This window comes from Lepisosteus oculatus, chromosome 6, assembly GCF_040954835.1.
Source record: "Lepisosteus oculatus isolate fLepOcu1 chromosome 6, fLepOcu1.hap2, whole genome shotgun sequence".
NCBI classification, from domain to species: domain Eukaryota; kingdom Metazoa; phylum Chordata; class Actinopteri; order Semionotiformes; family Lepisosteidae; genus Lepisosteus; species Lepisosteus oculatus.
In genome coordinates, this window is record NC_090701.1 from 6,223,882 (window position 1) to 6,249,415 (window position 25,534).

Below are 25,534 nucleotides of genomic sequence, written 5' to 3' on the forward strand. Positions count from 1 at the left end.
TGAGATCCTGAGATTAATTAGCTACCAGCCACCAAACAGACTAGATCATGAGACTAGATACTGTAGGCTGAATGGCCTCCTCTTGTTTGGATAATTTTTTAGGTTTATGACACTTACAAAACTGTTTTTAGGAAGAAAATTTGCCTTCTGCCACATTTTTACACCTTTTATTTACTTTACCTAATTCTTAATCTTCACTTTATGTTGTTGTAACTGCTCTTTGTGATGATTAACTGTATAATTTGGGAGTTTCTGTATATCCAGAGTCACATACTGTAATATTTCTGTTTTCTTCTGAAACATGTACAATGTGTTACATTATTTTGTTGCATTTTCCCTTTAAATTTAACTTCTTGCCCTTCACCTTAAGATTTCATTAAAAAAGATGAATACTTTTGTATTTGGCAGTACATTTGAAATTATCAAATGTAGATGTGTTTACACACTTTGTATTTTTCATAAAAGTATAAATTAATATTCGAGCTGCAGTTGGGCTTGCTCCTAAGTGATGATTTTATGAAGGCTTTACAAAATGTGATAATTATTTTCCTGTCAAATGAAAAGCATCTTTCAGTCTTTATTAAATTGTCATAGTGCCTATTAAATTAGTTACTTGCTATGATAACTTTCCATTAGAAAGACAAAAAAGAAGTTAGGAAATTCTATTGAATTTGTAACCCACCTAATCTTTACTTTCTAAAGTGAACAAAACAAGAGATTCTATATTCTTTCCTACTTTAGGAAATGTAACATACGGTACTAATCATGGGTTGTGTGAAAAGATACAATATCATTAAAAATTATTCGAGGAGGTTGGTTACTTCAGAGCTCATACATTTGTCTCTGTAAATTCCCTGAGATACATTTTGAATTTCAAACTACAACTCACATATTGAAGAACAAGGAGCTGTAGAAACAAGTTAGGGATGAAGTGGTAGAGAGGCACAGATCAGGAGAAGGTTACTTATCCCTTTGATTATGGTGAAGTAAGTAATTAAGAAGTGGATTATACTGTATGTTATACAGCCCAGACACTGCCTTGATCATGGTTTCCTTTCACATTTCAAGCAGTTTCTTTCAAAAAACAAAAAAACTGGTCTGTGCCAGCAATAACTTTCAAAGATCTGCAAAGCTCTGTTTCTGAAATGGGACTCACCGTTTATATAATGACAACATCCCTATGCAAGCCGGGTCTATACAGGTAAATTGCAAGAAAGAAGACATTACTGAAAAAGTAATCTCATGTTAGGTGTAACTACAAAGGGTTACACCTGACTCAAGCCCAACACAGCAAATCACCCAGTCAGTACCATCCCAAAGACTGGGTGATATAAAGCATCTGTGCCTTTTAAGTGAAGACTGAAGAAGGTAGAGGAATCCTAGAAGAAATATGTTTGAGTCATCTGAGAGTCTAAACGTGGGTTGAAAATGTACAATTCAGCAAGACAATCATTCGATGCACTACTGTAGGTCTGGGACAAGCTGTGGTTTGACAATAAACAGTTAAACGGTCAAAGTCTGGACTTTAATTCGATTGAAAATATGATGTGACCAGAAGATTGCAGTACAGCTACAATCCCCATCAAACTTGTCAGAACTAGAGGGCTTTTGTCAGGAAGACTGGACTAATATTACATCCTCTCAGTGTGAAAAACTAGTGGGGAAAAAAAGCATTAAAAAAACACAGAGCAGTAATTGTTGCAAAAACTACTTCCAACAAGTACTTACATAAAGGGGCTAAATAAAATCTGCAAAGAAGATAGGAAAAGTTAAATTTACTGATTGCATAAGTAAATTTAACTTTTCCTATCTTCTTTGCAGATTTTACTGAGATTCCACCTCCTTTAACATACAGTATCACAATGTTCAATTTGATTGATATGATTGTAAGAATAAATCTCATACTTGTAATTACTAATTACATAATTACTGGTAATTCATCAAAATGTGATATTATTGGTCGGGGGTGAATGTTTCTGCATTGCACTCCTCATATATACATTGTACTGCATTTTTCTGAGCAGGCCGAATTACAAGAGTTCAGAAAATACTGTACTTAGAACAAACCTTTTATGTTGCAAATTGGGTTTAACTGATTTTGAAAATCAGTTGTTTCATATATACACCAATTAGAACAAATACAACTCCTTGTTTAATTCAGTGCCAATGGCTGTTCAATTTCACACCTGATATGCAGCATTCTGATTTCTACCATTAATGAGCCAGGATGTGGTTTTTATTTTTTATTTTTTCTCAAAAAGCTATTGAATTAACTTATTTTTGTCACCTTCCCTCTTGGATTCATTATTTCGCAATAGGTGTTAAAATGGCATGTTCAGAATAATAGTGGTGCTTCAGCAAACACAATTTTAATTTTTGAAAGTTGTCTGAAAGGTACTTTTTTTTTCTGTTGTTATTTCAGCGGAGCACCAACTGTAACTGGTAATTACAGTTTGCTGATCCCCCACCTCTATGGAAGTGTTAATCAGCCAAGAACAGTCATGACTGCAAAATAATTAAATTAATTATGCGTATTAACAGTACAGGACCCAATGCTAAGGTAGGAATTTAATTATCCACAAAGAAACAGACACCAGGAGATTAATTGCAGTGGGCCAGACTGTGAGCTGCATTTATTTTCGTACATGACTAACCTGTCTTTTTCCTCTTTATTTTTGGCCTTTGCCGTTTTGGAACAGTGACGTTATATGTGCACATTCTTTCTAATCCTCGACTATCAGAAAATCAATTTATGGTGATCAACTTATTTTACATAAAGTTTGCCATGGCGCACCTAAAGCTGTGTCGCCTGTGTAGCTGGCAAAGTAACTTAGACTCAAATTCCCTGGGGGAAATCCTTAATTGACTGTTTTCAGTCACAACTCAGCGGGTTGGTTTCAGCACTATAATACAACCTGTCTCACTACCGTGATAAGGAAGACCAGTTTATTCTCCTTACACTGTGTTTAAAACGTTGTTAGGGGTCTTGACATGCACATTGGAAACCTGTAGTCTTCATTTTGAGATCAAATACTTAAGACTGTAATGTCATTGCAGAATGCTCAATAGATGTAAAGTTTCCTTTCAAAGGTTTTATCTAGAGATTTATTCCCACTCAATGTTAGTCCTATATCCTATGGACATCTTTCCTTTGCAGCTAAACAGCTTGCTTCCCCATCTAATGCAGCAAGCAGTTAATAGAAAATTGATAGTGAGTGATTTTGCCTCTTCTTTATTTCTGTGATCATAAAGCAGCTTGTTGTAATAATTGCTCACCACTTGACCTTGACCAAGAGGCCCGCCCGGCCGTTTTTAATGGCCTGCTGTGTGTACAGTTGTTTTGCATGACTAATGTGACAGAAGGTCTGGCTGAAAGATGTGGAAGTTTTCTCATTAATTATGAATCATCTGCAAGTTGCAAGCTGCCAGGCCTTCTCTGAGCCTCTGCAAATTGGGCCATTCTCTAGCATGCTTAGTAAACATGTAGAAATTATCACGTACATGAGAAAATTGCACGGTGTACAATGGACGTCACTATCAAGGAGTACTGGATAATGTCAATAAATCAGTTTTCATTTGTCCTTAACAATTGAAAGTTTTTTTTCTATCACTACAATCACATTATGAAACACAAACATGCACTTTTTTTGTTCATCTTCTTGTAATTTTTCAGTATATACTTGTTATGGATAATGTACGAGATGTACCGTGTGATGTTCTTATAACTAACAACCTAAGGCCTATTTAAACATTCTTACATTCATTTACAAACATTCAAGTATTAACTGAAGCAGACATAGCTCTAGTTAGTGATGATTGATGAAAAAGTGTTGCTGTGGATTAACTTTGCTCTCTATTTTGCTATCAGAGCAAAACATTTTAATTAACTGTTTTTTCCGCTTTTAGCTGTTTGAAATGCACCTTCCTTCTAGAAGAACACAGTTAATCGGATTTCAACAGGTGCCTGAATAATGCAACTTGACTCTTTGAATGTCAGGCTTAAGTGGTGATTGTTAATTTATTTAATCTTTATGAAGTCTTATTGCTAATTTAAACACAGAGTTCTAATTTATATAATGAAAATAACTTCCAATGGAATACAAAACACAATGAAATAAAACATGGCTTCAGCACCTTTTTCTTTGAAATAATGCAACAAGATCTAAACATTTATGGATACTAAGTACTACTGATATTTTCCCTCTTTTTTACTCTCCTTAATACAGAATACGATATGCAACTTACAAAAATGTAGCTCAACAAAAGCAGTTTAAAGTACAATAGCTTTAGTAAATCCATAGAAAACTGTATTTTTTGCAGAAACTGCTAGTACCGTTCCTGTCTTAATGTGAGTAATACATTTCAGCTACAAATGAGGAAGATGTTAACAGTATAAAATGGTTTAATTTGCACAAGAAGAATGAAGAATCTACATGTAAGTAAGAAAATCAAGAAAAAACATCTAGCAACTGAAAACCCAACAAACAACCAAGGAAAAAATATGAAGTCTTAACTGAGGATGATCTTGTAATCATTTCCTATTTTAATTTCCTACAGACATACAGTAAATCCTCAGTTCATCGTTCATATTACGTTCTTATGCAGATAAAGGAACAAGAATATTTTGCATTTCCACCTTTTGATTTGTTTTTTTAAATTTGTGAAATCATTAGACATTGAACCTAATGCAAGCCTTGCTATGCCGGAAGAGGGTTGGACCTGCTTGTGAGCCATGGACCATATCTCTGCAGCTCTTTCAGCAGAAATGATTAGCACTACTGCATCTTACCAGTAGAGGCCACTATACACATGTCCTCCCCGCTACACTTCAACAGCATAAGTGCCTCATACAGTATATACAAGTCTTTTAAGATTTTTTAGTTTGTAGGGCATATGAATGTCGAGCAAGCAGTTGTGATGTGAGCTGGTACTCTGTGTGAATTTCAATAATTTTTAAAGCATGCTTATAAGTATGGAATTTACTAGGAGGTAGAAAGGTTGAGTTGTATGATGCCTTTGGACAGATATTAGTGAATGTTAGCATTGAAAAATGCCTGTAGTCAATTGTAAAACACACAGGTGGATCTAACACAGTATGGCAATTTCTTTGGAATGATACTTTCCCTTGAAGCCTACATTTTGTACTTTAGATGGTCTCAAATGTACAAAGCTCTAATAAAAAATGTTATATTACTAAATAACTGTAACGTCCAAGAAAAATGTCTTTGTGAGATTGTGTTCTATATGCTATTCTATGCTGTGCATGAACCCATCTTTCTGCCTTGGGAATTTCAAATACATTGGAAGAACCATTACAACATTTTATTTCTATGACTTCTAAGATTTGTCTAAAGAAGTAGAAGCTAAAATAAACCAATACATATTTAATTCAGGCTGTTAAAAGCCCCTGAAAGCAGGATTGGGGACCTCTGTTCTAAAAGGTGATCTAAAGACTTTAAAATTTCACATCATAGCCACTCATACATACAGTATCATTAAATACCCATACGTATTATAGCAGAATAGCAGAATTTGCATTTATATTTTAATTATTGTCAACCTATCAATTTTGACAGTGAGCATGGGTAAATGGTGACAAACAAAAAATAATTTATACTTTATATTTTTAATATATGCTTTCTTCAAGACACAAAACCTAAGCCTCTGTACTTGAGACATTTGCCAGTACTTCACTGTAATGCGGAGTAATTAGCCATAGCAAACATTCCCTGGTCTATTATTATTTTTCTGGGGCTCTTCGTAATCTCTGGTTGTCCTGGGCGTTCTTTATCAAGTTGTGGTTCAAGTCTTTCATCTTTTCTCCAAGGGTATTAGAAAGTACAGTTGTTGTTTTTTTTTGTCTAGTACGTAAAGACAAGTTCCCTTCAATAACCTGAACAAAATCCCTTGTGCTTTTAGTACGTATAACACAAGAGGATTTTGGTCACATAGCTAACAAAAAAGAATGAAGGAGAGATTTTATTTCTTTTTTTTTAAATAGCGTTTGTGAGTTTAATGCACCAGAAAGCCAGGGGAGAGGGATAATGGTTACAATCATGGCTAACTCCAGCAGGAACCTTGAAAGCTCTCTGCAAGGAAGCACTTCTCAATCCTCACGCTCATGACTACTTATTTATGATTCCTGGCCAAGCAAGACTGCCCCATTTGCGCTCTATGGGTTTGTTATGCAGTGAATTTGTTCGTGATTTCATCTTACAGCCTCCCTTTTTTAAGTTACAAGCATTTTTCACTTTTCTTTTAACCTTTCTGCCCAATTTGTTCCATTAATTTTGTATTCAAAGTATATCCCATTCCTATGATGAAAAAAGGCTTCTCAAACGGACTGAAAAATTAGGGGTGGTATCATCAGATTTATTATTACATATCTGAGAAATTATTTTATTCTGTTTCAAAATTAATAAAGCCAGTTATACTCCTGTAACCTTTTTGTACATCTCTGTTAGGTGCCCAATAGTCATTGTGTGGTCTTATATGTTCACATATCAACAATTATTGTAGCAGTAAAAAATGTAAAACAAAAATATTACATTTTGAATCCTGTTCCTGGCATCTCTCTGGAAACATTTTTTTTTACCAGATCTCTACAGCACACACAGTTATACAATCAACTGAGTTACTCTTTGCAATAGATATCTGCCAGTCTGGGGACTGAAATGGCCAATCCATAAATGTAGTTTTCCCTTTTAGCTGAAATTCCTTTGTAGATTTCACAGAATGCTTAGGGTCAGCAACTTTTTTTTGCTATACAAACATCCATTCAATAAGCCTTCTAGCACAAGGTAACTTATGACTAACTGCTACTGTATGTTTCTTGATATTTTGCCGTATTCATTGATTGTTTTTACAATACAAAGTTTGCCTGTGCCTTAAAAAAGAAAAACATGGCCATGACACTGCACAGCTTCCACCCTGTTTCACCCTGAGCTCGCATAACCTTTTATGTAAATTCTCTTTTTCCTCCAGACATACAGTATGGTTGCTTTTTTTTCTGCTTGACGAAATCAGCTTTTCAAAGTATTCATTGAAACACTCAATTGAATTCCGAGTACTGCTTTTTAACAAAGGTCGACACACACTGTATTAGTTTTCAGTGTTCATGAATGTATTGATCGTCTTTCATCAAGTTTTGCGTCAAATCTTCTGCAGCCATCCGAGGATTTTGGCAGCAGAAATATCACTTGGTTTTCCATACCAAAATCTAGTAGTTACTATTCTCCTCCGTCAATAATAGCCCACAAAGAAATTTCAGGAAAATGTGCTACAGTATATTGTTTTTGGAAAATAATCTGTCTTATTTAGTCACTTAAGTAACTTGTCACTGGCAAGTGGAGATAATTGCTGTGCTCCTTATGTATAATATTTTTTGCCCATTGAGACTATTTGGTTGCTGGGTAGCTGATTGAACTGAGGTTCTTTGCCAGCCATTTCTTGAAAGAAGCCAGGGTTCAGGCTTCAACAACATGGCTGGGGGGTGCTCATTTCATATTGCCACAACCTTTTGTGTAAAGAATTGTGCTCAGTTCTCAGTTTTAATACATTTCCATAAGGTTTTCATTTGTGTTCTCTGAATCACATTTTCATTTATTCCTAAGAAGTCCCTTGGACAGACTCTTTTAAAGGATTTTGCTTTTGCATCTTGAATAAGGTTCCCATATAGTTTTATCTATTCAAGACTAAAAACATTCAGTTCTTTTAGTTTTTTTAATCATCACTAGTCTTTTAATGAATGTAGGATTTGTATTTGGGCCTGAGAATGTATCTGGTTGTGTTTTTTTAGACTAATTCCAGAACACCACTTTTTTGGAAAGTGGTAACTAATAGTGTACACACTAATCTACATGACATACTAGTGTGTTGTGCACTTTTAACATAACATCACTTGACCTAAAATATTTTTATTGCATATATTCACATTCTGTTTGTTAAAGTGATGTTTCTCTATAATTCGTCAATAATTCACACAAATTTGTGCTGATTTTGTTTATCAGTATTGCTTAACAACACAAATACGTTTGTCTGGAACTATATATTATAATTTATTTTTTGTACTGAACACCCTTGTGTAAGGTAATATATTCAAAAATTATATTTAAACCTGCATCATTTTACAAAATTGCTGTTTTGCTGTACTGCTATTTATGTATTGTTCAACACATCAAAGCTATTTCTTTCAATTTTAGTTTATATATGTATATAACAACCTTTGTAAACTGTTCAAATAAAGCAATATTCAGTATAATGAAATTTAAAGAATCATTACAAAAGTAAGTCAACAAAAAAACAAAGCAGTTTTGGGATATACATTGTGTCACGACCGTAAATCCCGCCCTCCATAAGTCGCTCCAGCTCTTTCCCGTTTTGTCTGATTTTCCTGCACCTGACTCCTATCCAGCCTCCCTATAAAAGCCAGATGCTCCTACCATTCTGGGCTCAGCTTTGGAAGATGGACGCACAGAAGCCCACCTACCAGCGGGTCCAGGAGTGGCCCAGTGGCATTGGCTTTGCAACGGCGTACTGACCATCTGGGTCCGGGGCTGGGAGTGCCTGGCCCAGTTACCCCTTTTTATTTCACCAGCCCTTCATCGGATCCCGCTCCAGCTTTTAACTTTTGTCATGTCTGTCATGGATCACCCGGCTCTGGACTTTTGCTCACTCTGGATTACCCTTCAGACTACCCCTGGACTTTCACCTGGACCACACCCCCTAGCCCGAGCACCAGTGCACCATTGACATGTCCTCCTGTTTGTCTACCAGCCCTGTTCCTAGTCCTCTCTCCCCTGTGTTTGTTGCACTGCCTTCTGGATTCTATCGTCTGCATGGGGTCCTGATTAACGCTTCGTGACACATTGTACCCACTGCTTGTTTGAAAATTCAGAACTCTGTCCTCCTTTTCTTTCCTTTCTGTTTCTCTCAGACCTGTTGACAATGTCACACCTCTCTTACAACAATTCTGAGATCAAGAATGTGTCCTCCTGGCAGTCTCAATTTTCATGATTTGTACAGTTGAATAGAAAGATGTGTTTAAAAAGAGGTAAGGTTGGAGAAGAGAAAACTTAAATGCAGAGGCTGAAATATATTGGATATCGCATAATGGCCAGCAGTTGTATTATTTTAAAACTCCTTTTTAAATGTTTGTTATACATATTTCATCAAGATGCTGCAATCTCCAGAATATTTGAGACAGGTGAAGCAACTTCAAAACAAAGACATCTTAAACTTTAATGAATGCGACCTTGGTTTTCAGCCACAGACATTGATAAATGCTTTTTACTGGTGAGCATGAGACTGAATTCCATTTGTGTTGTGATTTTTTTCCATGCATCATCAAAGGAGGGAACGTTTTTTTTAGCTCCTTGTTTTAAACCACGTTTACGTTATCATTAGTGCATTTTAAGCAAGGCTAAATACAAAAAGATTCGTTTATAAAAATATTTAAAAGTGAGCATTGTTGGGTTTGGCAATTATGCAATTAAATTATATAGACAAAATATGTTCTGACTCATTTGAATCAAATGCTAAAATGCAATTCTAGTTAACGTTCCTAAAAAATCCTTTAAAATTATCTAAATTTAATAGTAATTTGAATGAAACCCAGTTTTTCAATCCAATAGTATTACACACATTGCATAAATTATGGTCTGAACAAGAGCTAAATCTAAGGTGACAAAACTGAAATTGAGAAAAAGTCACAGTAATAATTTTTGATTTGTCCTCCTACACCCCAACCATTCCTGTTCAAACACACACCTACTCATTCACACATAATTCGCAGCTAACAATTTTCCCAAAACAGCAATTCTCTCTTACAGTATAAAAATAGCATTAACTCTACACTGTGAAAAATATTTTTGATCTGTTCAGATTTCATTATGCTTTATTGTGGAGGTCATAATCCCTGAGTAAGAGAAACACTTGTAGTTATTAAAGGCAAGTACCCTCAGTTCTTTCAGCCTTGGTTAAATTACCATTCAGTGAAAGGCATTTATGTACAGTATTAGCATTTTCAATGGGGGTGAAACAGACAGGTCCCATCTGACTTGTGAGTGAGTCATGAATTTACTAAATAAACTGCTCAAGAGGTTATCACCCAGGATCTCAACACTTAACTCCCTTGTTTTTGTTTTTTAAACGATTAAGGATCTGTGCTTGTGCCCCATAATAAACAGTACAAACAATTTTTGTGTTGTGGCATATGGTAAAACCCACAAAACACTCAAACAACATTCTGCTTGTTTTTCCAAGTTATCTTTAATTATCATCAATAGTGTAATGTGTCCTTTTATATTTATCTTACACTGGAAAGTTTGTTATATTCACAAAAGTAATATGTAATATAGTAATTGATGAAGTAATTTATGATGGCAACAGCAGAATGCATTCTGAAGGGTACAGAAGCATTTTGTATGCTGTAGAAGAGAATGCTTCCATATTTATCGGGCTGCACTTTATGACACAGCATGACAAGGTCACAAAACATACAGCCTACGCAACCAAGGAAGTAATCAAGAAAAAAGTGGAAAACCTTAGGTTGACCAAAATTGTAAACAAAATGAGAATGCATATTATATGCTGAAAAAATGAAGTCAGAACATCGCAAGTACAGGGATCAGCTGGCTGCAGCAAAAGCTTAGAAAGCTTTTCAAATGTTCAGACAAAGGGCTTGGCAAGAAGACTTCTGCAGGTATTGCTTCAGACTGGTATACAATCAGTCACTGACTGGATGACAGAATCTAAAGTATGTTTGTGTTCTAATATGATCAAATGCATGCATAAGATTACTCAAAAATAAAGTATTATGTTTTAATTGTCATTTAAATTTAAGATCTCATGATACAAATAAATTGCATGACTGTAAAGCAAAAAAAAAAACATTTTGACTTTATTGTTCCAATACGTTTTGAGGACAGTGCATGTGCTATTGACCTTCTAATGATACAACAACAGATGAAGTTAAAACTCAAGAGCAGCTGCACCACACAGATGGTACTATTGTGCTTGTTATTTTCATAAACAAATTTTAAACAGATATAGATGTCATGGGTTTGTGAAGTCAGATGGTACTGTACATTTGATCAGTTTGAGACAGTTTGATCAGTCAATGGTGAAATGTTTTGTGTAACTAATGTGTCAGCTAATAATATGTTAGGCACTGGAATACTACCATTCCACTGAAGATGACTAACAGTAATCAAAGCTCACAAAAATATTGAGACTGCACACTTTCTTACTTTCAATGGCCAATTGTTGTGCAATATGTTATGTTAGGTTACAGGAAAGGGTGTAGGGGGGAGAACATTTTGTGGTGGGAGTGGTTGGGATCCTGAATAAGGGGTTGGGCTTTACTGCGACTGCCGATGTTGTGGATCTCATCAATGATGGCAAGTCAGATACTATAATCCTCTGTGCCCCTGCCACAACCCTTTGTAGAATTACTTTGTCTTGTTTGGTGGTATTGCTGTACTATACGCTGTTATGGTTCTGCGGTAAAAATTAATCCAGTGTTTAGGATCATTGTAAAGGAGATATTGTTTTCACTACCTGTGGTCTGCCCATCAGGAAATCCAGTGTGGAGTTGCAGATGGAGTTGAATAAGCCCAGATTCCTGGGTTTCGGGACCAGCTTGGTGGGAAAATTGTGTTGAAGGCCAAGCTGTCATCTATAAGCATCCTGATCCTAACGTTATGAAACGTTATGTCAAAATGTATTTCTAATCCACCCAGTCTTTTAAATTAAAGACAAAATAAATAACATTGCAACTCTGACAACTGCCGAAAGTTCATTATGATGAGTAATATGCCAATAATTGTTTTGTACTATCCTTATATTGTTATAACTTCAAAGTCTATGAAATACATATTATATTAAAACAATGTTTAAAATTTTCTGTATGACAATGACTTGTTGCTTCAGATGGACTACCTGCAGTGAATGACACACTGTTTTGCAGTTGTCTGTGCAAAGAGACTTATTTCTGATTGCAGCTTCTCACTCAAAGAGATTGTTTTCATAAAAATAACATTAAATTCAGTACCACTGTATGAAGCCTCTGCTTTAAAAGGAACCTGTGTCCCACAGGATTGTGCTAAATACAGCCTGACTTAGTCATTTCCAGGCACCTTTAAGATAATGAAAAAAAATATCACAGGTAATGAAGAAGTAGTTGAGCCTTAAATCATTCTTGACAGGGTCCTTAGTTTGGCTATTTTTATATTCTGTGGAGGTGGATATCTTTGAAAGTACCTTAAGTCCACTAATAAAAGCATAAAAGCCGAGTAGTCACACTTTCCTCCAGTTACTAGTACAGTCACAGACACAGCGAATGTGCAATGTATGTACGCTCGATGTAGCATCAGCAGCAGTAGGCCTTGGCATTGCTCTAACACACAGCCCTTTTTGTGGCATGCAAAACGGAAAACCAATCTGTCTTGCCACATTAATTGACACTCTCTACCTTGCCCCAAGGACTGTAAGCTTGTCTCTGTTCCAAAAGAACATCTACTTTCCATTAATTCATATTAATGATATACAGCATTGTTGTCATATCTCTTTTTTAAATGTCAAACTGTCTCTTGTTCATTTCCTATGAAATTTCTACTCATCCGAATGGCTACTACCTTGAAACGCAGCCAGTTTGCTGAAGGCCCAGACATTTACAAAAAAAGACGCTCTATATCTATCTGTATAAAGAGAGGGAGAATAAAAACAGTACATAATAATAAGGCTGTCTTCCTGCATAACCTATTATGCAGCAAGGAATACTCTGAATACATTACATTAGGGGAAATGGTAGATGTCAAAATCACATTTTTGCAATAACTGATGCCATTCATAGGTAAATATGGTCACGCTATTTCTTGGCCTTACTCCAGAATGAATGATTATCTAATATGTAGGTAATCAACATAATCAATGTTGCAGAGCACAATTCTTCCAGTTACTGTTTATACAAACTGTAACTGGCTGTTATAATTCCAGGCCATCTTATCCACATTGACATCTTATCCACTTCAATGGCTCAATTAAGACATTAAGGTCTGAGATGGAATGAAAAACAGGGACAAGCATGCTTGTTTGTCACTGACCAAGCTGTGCTTGTTGTAAAGCATGTGGGAAAGTCGCTCGATTAAATCGAGATCAGAGACGGAGGAATGGAGAAAAACTAACATACAGTACATCAGTTCCTCAATTGCACCTTCCACTGTAGCAGCCTTGGTATTAATTTGCTGCAGTGGTCTGAAGGAGTTATTGCTGTATAAATAGCTAGTAATGCAGCTCTGGCCAAAACACAGTGTCCTGTAGTATCTAATGATTAAAACAATAATCATGGCTCATATGAAAATGATGGCCAGGGACAGTTCACTACAGTGAAGAGTATCAGTATAATATCAATATTATTTATTTATTATTTAATAACAGTACTTTCTAGAGTTCTAAACTGCCTGGGAGAGGTGGAGAAATTGGTCAGAGGCTAATCTCCATAATTTATAAAGACTTTTCAAACAGATAAAGGAATGGGGCATTTAGTTAGGCTTATCAGAAGGCACTATCACTTCTTATAAATTACTCATTCATAACCTGGTTCTTCAGATTCCTGTTTAGTTGTGTGTAATGTTGGTGCCCAATCTGTGCTTATTTTGTTTTCAAAATATAAACAATATGCTATTTATATGTTTTAATGTATTTTTGATATGCTGTACTATTAATGCTTGAGGCAAATACATATTTAAATCAATGTAAAATTGTCTTAACAATCCTTGCTGTGACTGTAGATAAATTATTTAGGATATGCAATTATTTGATACTTCAGTTATTCTTTTTGTATTTCCTTCTTCACGGGTCTCCACAGACATGTAACAGTTTGAAATGCAAAGAAGTATCTTAATATTTGCTTAAGCCCAATGTCCTTCATGCAATCAAACAATATCTGGCTAGTGAGTTTCAAGACACAGTTCATTCTTAAATTAGGTTGTAAGGATAAAAACTATTGGAAAAATTTTAAAAAGCAATTTACTTTGATTATTTAAGGGTGAACCCATCATGACTTTTCTTTGTATGCCTGACAACCTGCATGTTTAAAATTACACAATGTTTAAAATTTTAAGGATCAGTGAGTTACATACATACATATATATATATAATTACAAAAAAGGGTGCATGGATCAGTTTCATCGGAATATGCTAAGGTTGGTTTTCTTCTGTCTGAAAAATAGTTTTTATGGCAAAGAATCATACCTCAAGGTAACTCTGATGTGCTCATTGCAAGAGATACTAAATCTCTGATAATAGCACAAAATTGTGTAGGACTACTGCTCTTTCAAAGCATTCTGTAAAGGGCTAGGGATAAATGAAATCTAAAATACAGTATATTAAACTCTTCTTGAAGAAATGAAACTCCCACAAGCAATCTAAACATGAATATATAACACTGCCTTTAAGAGACAATAAATTTGAAATGCCGTTCAATTTATATTGCACTGTTTTATCTGCTTTTCAAATAGGGAAATTTTGTCAAGTAAATACTTCAGTGATACAATCTTCTCAAAGCAAATGATAACATTAGTACAGTAGATAAAAAGTTCTTGTGAGTTTGCATCTTAAAAGTAAAATCTTCTTTTAGTTAAATAACCTTTACAGACCCTTCTATTCTCAATGTTTAATTTGAGCAAGATACTGAGACCAAGTCAGATTACATTTTTTGACCCTGAATTGCATTACATTTTGACAATTCAAACTTCCAGCTGCTGTAATTCAAAAATGACTCCTGTATCACATGGATTTACCCTGCAATTAGCAAAGCAGTAACAGCACCTGATCCTAGCATTAGATATTGTAAGAGTTTAATATACTGTATACCATGTTACTACCAAATCATGACTTTGTCTTGTGAAAGTTCTGATAAAATAAGTCAGTATCACTGCTTCTATCTATCTACTGTATATTGCTGAAGATGTAAATAGGTTGCATGTGCCCAGTTTTCTTTCAGTTTTTTTCAGTGTATGCCTACTGAGATGTAGTTATTTACCCATTAGAAACTAATTCTGATTGCAGTAATTGAAAATAATCACATTGTGGCGTGGGTTCCAAAAGTTGTAATTGATTAGAGCTTGGATGTTATTGCCTTGAGGTGCACAGTTGCATTTAATGATTTCATAGAAACAAATTTTAGTCTTTTGTACAGCACCATATTCATTTTTTTCCAATATCATTTTTGTCTGTCTACTAAAGTAATGTAATTTTGGAAATACAAAAGTAAGTGAAGAATTATCCAGGAAATAAGTTTGGATTAATAGAGTGACCTTGACATTGATGAATTAATACATTTTTGTTGTATAATGTTTCACCCACTATATATTTTTTTCTTAGTAAACATGATAATCTATCCCTGTTTTGTTTCATTTTTTAACAACTAAATACCTTTAAAAATTAAATAGAATTTGTTGAACATAAATTCTATTAATACTCAAACATGGAGATTGTAACAGTAACAGATTGAAGTTATTTCCGGAATTCTAAAAAATCAGTTCCAAATACTGTGAAACTGTAACAGGCGGTTTGGGAAAAGGGACCAGAATGTCTGTCAGTCATGTCTGGCAGAGATTTCCTACAGAGGGGCAATTATTTAAACTTCTTGTTTAGAAAATCTCAGCAAATCTTTGGAAGATTTAAAGTTCTGTTCTGCAGAACGCAAAATATTAGGGACAGTTTAATCAGAAGTGCTCGTAAAGAAACCTTCGAATGGGAATAGTTATCTGTGCAACGTGAAACCTTTAAATAAATGTTGTTTCCATTTTGTTTGAATAAATGCCATATAAAATTATGCATGCTGATGTCATTCAATTTAAAACAGTAGGCCCTATTAGACTGAAGTGGAGACAATATTTATCAGCTCTGCACTATGGATAGATTTTCATAGGCAAAAATGGAGACACAGTGAATGAGAAAGAAATGATTTATAAGAAAAGCAAACTGTAATATAAAGAAACCATTTAGAAATTGCTAGGAGGCTTTCTTGACTATAAAGTATTAGCACAAAATGCACAATGTTGTAAGAGCTCAGTGTGGCAGTAAGTGTGGGATGTTTATGCATGTCTGACCAGATGTTGACTCTACCATTAAACAAACACCAGATATCACTGACAGCTGAGCTGACAGACCCCATCCTAAGCTCAGCAGGCTTCTGGGCACATTTGCCTTCTGCCTTTTGGCAAAGCATCCACCCTGCAGTAAATAATATTCTCACATGTAATTTTTATCCTGGTAGATGAACTGCCAAATCACCTATTTTTTAGCAGAATTTTGCATATAAGAGCCGAAAAAATCAGTACATTACAATATATAGCAACATTGTCAAAAATTCCTGGTGAAGAAAGGAAAATACTATACATATTCAACATACAAATTATTAATGTATTCCACAAATATATGAATAATGTAACTTTTTTCACAGTGTATTTATTTAAAAATGCTTAAATGCATTATTCAGTGCTTTTAAAGTATAGCTCTGGCTGTCATATTAAAATGAGACTTGTTATATACAAGATATAGTATAAACATGATCTGTAAACTAGGAGTATTTCCATATTTCAACCAGACTTTATTATTGAAAAGTATCAGAGAGTGCTGAGAGCATAAGCTATATCCCAGTATAATCTGTAAGAAGGAAGGGAGGTGCAGTACAGTGGTCTACAGTGGCAAATACAATGTACTGAAAACTGACAATAATTTAAAAAATAATGTATTGCTGCCTTTCAAGACCAAAGCACAGCCTTGTATTAATTAAAAATTTGTTCAGGAAATTATTTTCCAGTCATTTAAATCTTGTGTACATAATTACATACAGTAAATGTAATTTTCTTTTTCAAACACTTATTTCTACACTGCAGTGCAGCATGTTCTCTCTCTTTCCCTCTCTATATATATTTGTATCTTAGAAGAACCTTAACTACAGTAAGTGTTCCAGATGGTTTGCAGAGGAGCAAAAGTATATGTGATCTTAGTAAAGATTTTTTGTGTTACTGAACCTAAGACCATGGGCACAAAAGCTGGGAAAATCTAAATGAATCATGGCTGAACTAAAATGTCATAACCGAAAGGCAGAAGGGATGCTGAGCACAGAAGTGTCAATGTCCAGAATCACCAGACACCCTGGTGTAAACCAATTGACATGATCACATCTGCAACGCATTAGGACTGGTGCAAGCCCAGTGGCTACGGCAGTCACACATCACTGTCCCGCCAGCCCTGCCAGACCGCAGACAGAAAGTGTCCTGCAGAAGTGGGAAGAGACACCATCCACGTTGTATGGCAGAACTGAACAAGTTTAGTGGTGGATATGTGATTTTATGGGTAGTAGCAAGGATGGAGATCACAGCATATTGATGGTTGCTTGACTGTACAATATAAAGACCTTCCTTCGCAGAATATAATGGTCCTCACATTTCTGCAGGACAACAACACACGACTATGTTTCTCACATTTGTCGAAACATTCATGAAGGAGCACAATGCGCGTGCTGGACGGGCAACTCTGTCCACCTAACTGGAAGTCAACAGAGCCCAACTACTGGGAAGCAACTACAGAGGCCCGTTCATCATCAGGATCTTCAACCAGCATGCGCAGCACTTCCTGCTGAGTGGAATATGATCTCTCAGAAAGAAATAAGAGCTCTTGCAGTGCTGATGCCCAGTCTAGCAGCAAACAGGGGACAAATGAGATGTTGCTTTCATTAACTGAAAAAACAGAACCCCTCAATATTTAATCTTTTTTTGGGGATTTATGTGTCTGAAGATTAATATGTGCCCCAGCCTTATGTGAACATAAATCAATCTATATTTGTGTTCTTGTTTATTACCATTTGAGACTATTATCACTGATGGTGTTTTTAGTTGCTCTCAACATTTTCTTTGCTTGATGGGTTGATAATATTGATAGAATATCAGTTAAGAAAACAAAATATATAGAATATAGCATAATCAGGTAAAAAAAAAGCTTAGGTATGCATGGGGTAAAACCTCTTTCTTTTATAGTGTTTAACATCCAGTACAAAAGCTGGAAATGAATACATTACTTTGCTTTTGCTTGCCTTGACCCATTTAGAGGGAAGGTGTAGCCACTGCTTTCTCTATTTAAGAAACATCAGATTACTTTAAGATGCTGAAAATGCAATCTACACAGATAAAGCTAACATCAAGCGAAATCAACAAGTATTATATAAGTAATATATAGTAAAAGAGACACATTTTAGTGGATACTATTGTAAAACCTCTAATACACTTTCTGTATCTTCACTGACATACCAAATAACATTGAAATTCTGCATACAGTACAACCTGTTGATCCACACAATCAAACAGAGATGATTACAAAAATACGCCAAACAAATGAGATATAAATGAATTGATAAGACATGTCCTGCACATTTGAGATATAGAAGAATTGATAAGACATGTCCTACAGGTTGGAAGATCAATTTCTAGATCATTTATGCAGAACACTTCTCAATTAATATTTGTATGAGGTGAAAAAGTAGCACTGTAGGAGGAGGGGGTTAAATCTTCACCTCCTGTTGAGGTGCACCATACAGCACAAGGCAGGCCCTACTGTTTAAATGCATCTGTACTGTATCTCTAAACCTGATCTCGCCTTTTGTCATGGACTTTGGATAGTTTGCCTTGGTAAATTATTTATTAGGGAACACCATTGCAGTGGACACCAATTCCTAAATAATAGATTAAAGTACAGGGGGTAAATTATCTGAAGTACAGAAGAAGAATTTTCTGATATAGGACTTTGAAAGCAAACACATTTTTCAAGAGTGTTTTAAAATGAGAAAGCTTCCAGGTCAGGAATGAAACCAGCATTAAAAACATTACAAAAGGACTCAGATATACAAAAGGCCCATGGCAGATTCAACTCTGCATTCCATTTTCTGCACCTAAAGTTGGAGTCAGATGCTGTAGTTTTGATTAATATTTTAAATGAGGTGTGATGACAGGTTTGGATCACTAAAATAACAGGAATAAAGAACATAAATATTCCTGTGTGGTTAAATCTGCCACATGCCCAAAGTCGAAAGCATGGAAGTTATTCGGGTGTATACACAGAGAGTTAATATACACAGAAGCAGGAATGCTGAGTCTAAAATGTAGTTTTACCCTTTAAAGCCAACCACTTACAGAAAGTGTGCAGTTTATGAGTGATGGTTCAGTACTCCTGTCTCCAGAACAGGACCAAACTGGGAACGTAAACAGGAACACTGCTTGAAATTCAGGCCTTGTGCTCACTTAAACATCATTAGTGTTGTTGTTACATGACATCTCCTGAGTTCCTAGTGAAAGCTAATGAAGTGTGAGGAGAGCCAGAATGCATGACAATAAGTGAGAGGGTAAGGCTTATATAAACTACTCTCTCTCCCCTCCTTTCCTCTGTCTCTTTTTCGACTGGGGTAAATTTGGCTTGAGGAGATGCCACATCTTTTTAATCAGGTTCATTCTCAAAATTGGATTCCTTCATGTGATCTCACTTAATAAAAATTCGACTCAAAATCTCGCCTGAGAAAATCCATTTAAACTAATTTCTGCTCAAGGTGTACGCTCTGTTACTTAAGCAACTCCCATTTTAAAGAGATTCATTACCTGAAAGCCTGACTAAGAAATAAAGAACATGATTACTTTCATAATCCTGAGAGGTGGTGGAATAATTTACTGGTCTACCCATGAAAGACTAATGAACCAGCTAAATGAAAGACTGATAGAATTAGGTCTTTGAAATATTGGCTGCAGGTACTGATACAAACTCTGTATGTAACTAAGGCAGAGTGTAAAGGCAACCTAGAGTGAGCTTGGATGAACGAAAAAGATACAAAACAAAAACCTCCAGCGTTTTTAATCCTACAGTAGCTCTTATGCATTTTCATAATTGAAAGATAGCATACAGTACATAGAATATCTATCCTGAGAGGCATTAAAATTGCAGCAAATGTTATTTATTGGAGGACACATTTGGTGTTTCAGTCTGGCTATACAGTATATTCATCTTTCTACCCATGTAGTCATCTACCTGTTCATATAGTTATCTGCTCATCTAACCATGTTTTTGATTTTTGAAAATATGCACAGTATATATGTACATGTCAAGAGTCAGCTGTGTTATTCCCAGAGAAGTGATAATATTCTTGTACAACCTATTCACGTACAAATCCACAGTGATGAATTTGTATTTTAAATAAAACATCAAAGAAGCTTGAGCATGTATACTGTATTTAAGACATAATTGAACACCTAGAGTACATTTCTTCTTTCAGTGAATGTATACAAGCATATATTTTAAACTTTCAGAATGAAAATTTATTATACGGATAGAACTTTATTCAGGTTTCTTATTAGAACAAAAAAAAATATTTTTGAAAACTTCTGGTCTTCACCTTATTCTGTTATTGCTGAAACTGAATGGCTATAAAGCCAAAACTCATTATCAATTTAAAATACTATTTATGTGAAAGAGGAAAAAGCATTGGAAAAATGTCACTAACAACTGTAATTACATTTTCCTCATGTGCTATATTTGAAAAATAACAAACACTACAAAAATTATCATTTTGAAATATAAATTGCCAAGTTCCATCCAGAAAGAATGGAAGATGGAAGATGTTTACCAGTCACAAGGTATGCACATGCAGAAATTGGCCTTGCTTATTTAGATCACCCTTGAAAACTTTCAGTTTGAGGGACATGAAGGTCATCCATGTCTACTTACTGCAGAAATGGATAACAACATGTAGAGAAACCTTTATTCCTGATCTACAGTTATTTTCTCTGCTGGGCGCCTCTCTAGTCATTTTGGAAACTGAGACAGATTGCAAGTTCGAGAGCTCAAAAGAGATAGATTACTATTCAGACGATTCTATACTCAAAATGAAGGATCTGGAAACTCTTCAGATTTAGGGTTGTTTTTCTGCCAAACCCACAACACCCCTAAACCTCATACATAAGAAGACAATAATGAACTAGGACTTGTAACTTAAACCCCACCTTTGATAACCTCCTAGCTAAAGCTCAGAGCCAAGTTCCCAATGGTGAATTTTACTTAGAAAAAAGAAAAATGGTCAGGTAATGGTGCCTTTCTCTTTATAGCCCAATTAAATGTAATAGCTATGTGCCATACTCTTTCCTCTGGGATTAAAATATCAAGATACACAACAGATTAAATTTGATGAGCACCTCATGATTTCCTCCTTATTAAACTGTACATTCATTAATTTCTCTAGCATGTCTTTTGAAAGCCAAAACAAATTTATCGGTAGTTCAAATTGAAAATATAAACCTATATTAACGTTGTTATACTGACAATCTCATTAAACCTTCACTAATATGTTGAAAACATCTGTGAAAAATAGTTACTTTATTAATGATGAATGTTTACATTCACTGAATGGCACAATGATTACTAGCTTTGCTTGCAATGTGCATTTAATTCATGAGATCTTTTAATACTGTATTACACTTATTGCCAAAGGTATGCACACTTTTTTCTACCATTTTTATCTTTTTTGAAATCTATTGACCTATTTGTCTGCAAATTCTGAATACCACTTCTATGGCAGGCATTAGATTTTCATTGAGTGAACTGAACCATTCAATTTTTCCTGCATTTTCTCAGGATTTGTAGTTTTAAAGCTCCCAGACACTTTTAGAGAGGTTAACTAGTGTGCCTCAGAGATTGTAGAAATAGATACTTAATGATTCCAGTCACACCACTCAACAATGAAATCTTTATCCACTGTAAAAAAACGGTGGTTGGCAGAATCTGTGTGTTTTAGAGGGTGAAAAATAGAAATAACAGTGTCCCTGTTGGCTTTTATTCATGTCAGCTGCCTTGGTTACAGTGTAGACTGCCAGCAGCCAGACTCTTTCTCCAATTCCTGAGTGAAACAGTCTATTCTGTTCCCAAGTACATGGAATCTAATTAATGCGCACATAGCTTTCTCTTCACCACCTTCTTTCAATGCACAGTGATCAGTCATAATTATAGCAGCAAGCAAATAGAAGCAGGGACAATGATAACTTTTCTCCCCCTGCGAGCTTGCTTCTTCAAAATTCAGGACATCATAGAAAAAACAACTTTTTTTGTACTTATTGTTACAGTAGAATATTTCACAATAGAAATGCCAACTTGTTTAATTTTGTCCCTAACTTGTTTTTGTTTGTTTTTTCTTCCCAGGAATATCTTTCCTATCATATCTCTTCATTGAGTCATCACTGATTATTTTGGGGAGAACTGAGAATATTTATCATCCTCTTCGTGGTTCCCCAGAGCATTTCCGAGGAAGTAAAAATGTTATGATCTACAAAAAAACACAAAACATTTGTTGCTCCCCGAAGGTTACAGGTGAGCACTCTACAAACGCTTTTTCATAAAAAAAAAATAGCAATTACCTCGTATATGCTTCTCCTGCTGATCTCCCCTGCTTAGTTTTTGCACCTTCTGAAGTTCACTTTGCTCCTGTCTCCATCCACACCTTCCAGTTCCCAGAGAGGACTGTTGATCACTGAAGTCAGAGAAAATATTGAGAAAAGAAAAGAAAGGAGCAGAAGCCCCCACAGCCCTTTAGCTGGTGCCCTTGCTTCTGCTGCTGCCGCCGCTTCTGCCGAGAGCACAAATCCAAGTCTTCAGGTGAAATGAGAAGTTATTTTGTGTGGCTTTGCTAAACCCCCCCTTCCACCTCCTTCTATGAGAATACACTCCTTTTACAGGAGAAGAAATCTTGTCTCTGATTCCCTCTTCCCTCTCTAACTGACTGCTCTGTCTGCTTGTGGCATTGGATCTCATTCCCTAGCTCATGAATATTCTGACAAGGCAAATGCAGCTGAAGTAAATTGAATTAGCCCACTGGTGCCAGGAATCGCACTGTCTCTCCCCAGGGAGTAGTCAAAACCTACTCCAGACGAAAGGTGCAGTGTCCAAGGAGCTCCCTGCAGTGTATCAAGCCTGGCTGTCGAAATAGAAGACAGCCCTCTTTTCTCCAATTCCATTCCCCCCAAACTCAGCATTTTGGAAAACAATATTTGCACTCTTGACTATGAATAACTTTTTTTTGTTGTTGTGGGTTTTTTTTAATGTGACATGGAGATTAAGGGTAATTAGTGGTAATTCTGCTGTAAAACTAACAGTTTTGTCACTCAGATGTAATGCACATTGCGCACAACTTAGCAAAACGGTCTGTTTTTCGTTAATTAGATGGTTTAAACAAGCAGTTTCTAAGATTAACCTTTAAATTGTTTTTTTTTCACATGTCAGCATGAAACGAAAAATAATATGATGCTAATAAGTAATAAAAACTATGCAATTAGATCTAAATTACAGCAACCATGTTGTGAGAACTTTGAAACATAACAATTAAAATAAATTATTATTTATATACCTGGGGAGATGCAAGTTTCGAAAACAATTAATATAGTCTCACATTAGATTATCTATAATGCACATTAGTTGTGTACACTGTGGGATGCTAATTAGCAATAGCTCTGGCATTTCACGAAATACAAAAGTGCCTATGGTTAGTTTTGGTGTAGCATATTCATCAACATGAATAAGACTGTGGCAAATTAAAATTGAAATAATGTATTTTACTTTTGGCTGCTTGTTGGTTATCGAAACAGTAGCAAGGCTCATATTACATCCAAACACTTGGAATTAGGCCCACACAAGGCTGATACATGATTGATCTTATTGATTTTGGCTCCAAGGCGAGAAAGTTAGCACTGCTTGTTCCTACACCTATAAATCACATGCATCACCCTATATAAACACAACCATGTCTCCACCTGCTCCCTAGATTTGGTTGAAAAACAAACTGAAATCAACCCCATTTGCTTTCTTTAGCAGCAGAGTGCTATTAAACCATTGAGACTGGGGACCCAGCCTTCTCTGCCACCCTTTCTGATTGTCAAAAGGACCTTCTAGTCTAATCCATCTCTTTCTGGAAGCCTACAGATTAAAAGGCAATATATAATCAGGAAAGAAAGTATAAGATAAAGAACAAAGAACATTAACAAATTCCTGTAGCTTTTACTTATGCATTTTTACATCTAATGCAGACAGAAGAGGAAGGTGTTCACAGCATGTTGCTCTACCCTTCTTTTTCATTATTTTCACTGGTAGGTGAAAAAATAACACTAGAAAGAAGGACTTTTTTTTTTACTTAATAATTAATGACGACCCGGTTGGAGGGGATTTGTCCAGGTGGTTTAATGATCCATCAACACAAAACATTTTTAATGGTAAAAACGACTGTAGAAACTTGATCTACAGAGAAAAAAAATGCACTTGGAAGTTACAGTTTTGAAACAATTCTGCTGGGTGGGGTGTTGTGATATCATAGTTACTTCCTCTTATGACTGACAGCAGAGTTTGGACCTTTTAAAATGTGCATTGCTTGTCTTGAGAACCCCAGTACCGGCCACATTTGCTTTATTTTATGAGCCAGTTAAGACAGATAATCTAAAATGATATTGTGATCGAGTTATCCTTGAATTAAAAATAGCAAACAGTTCATTTTTACATCAAAATTAAAAATAACATATTCTGTGTATACTGAATATATGTACTGTATATTGTATGTATTATTATACAACAAAATAGTGCTTGGAAGAGTAGGAATCTTAGCCCAAGTAAGACATAACCCTGGGCTTGCACAATTGCTTATCTGATGTTCTACTTGGTCAAGCAAATTCTCACCTTTCCACCAGATGTGCTGAATACTGGGGCTGCTGGCACATAATGGCTACTGCACATTGCTCAGGTGGGTTCCAAACTTCAGGAGTTTGGGGATAAAAAGTGCTATATGAATGACATGTATATTCTTATTTATTTCTAAATTGTTAATTGTTAATAACCAAGTGGGGGATGCCTGAGAGGAGGTAGTTAGATCCTTGCTGGGGATTATTACTGTATAAATGCCTTAAATGTAATTACTAGGCAAAGTTTTCCCTAAAATGAAAAGCACTTTGTTTCTTACAGAAACTCTTTGCATTCAAGGTTTACGGACATACTGTACCAACCAAAAGCTCCATAAGGGTGTGTTTTACAAATTTTAAGCCTTTTCCCACAACATCCCAGGACTCCTTTAACAAGTATTACATATCATTACAGGAATGAGCATCACAAACTACATTAACAACTATCCTAAACAATTTTAGTTGCTGATTCTGCAGGGATTCATAGCTCCATCTGTAGAACTGCACCGTGTTTTGTAGTCATCACCTGAAAGCATGCTATTAAAATGTTAACAACACAAGAGATTTCACAGTTTCCAGGCGAGATAGTAGCCTAGGCCCATTGTTCTTGTGCCCATCGTGAAATACTGCATGCAACATCCAAGTAGCATTAATTAACAGCCATTAAACCGGTCACTGCCTCCCCAATAACCAGGAGCAAGAAAATCAAAAGGCAGCCAACAGATCACAGCTTCTGACACGTCATTTTCCTGTGGTGACTCACTAGGGCAAGTCTTGCT

The 25,534-nt window shown here is 35.6% G+C and overlaps 1 protein-coding gene across 1 annotated transcript in view; it reads right to left on the reverse strand.

The window, feature by feature from the left end:
- The window catches only part of LOC102687900 (cadherin-20), a 57,527-nt gene extending 34,610 nt beyond the window's left edge, over positions 1–22,917 (reverse strand). Inside the window, exon 1 of the mRNA XM_069190929.1 lies at positions 22,455–22,917. The gene's annotated coding sequence lies outside the window, so the exon portion shown is untranslated. The remainder of the gene's footprint in view (positions 1–22,454) is intronic.
- Positions 22,918–25,534: the final 2,617 nt, after the last annotated feature.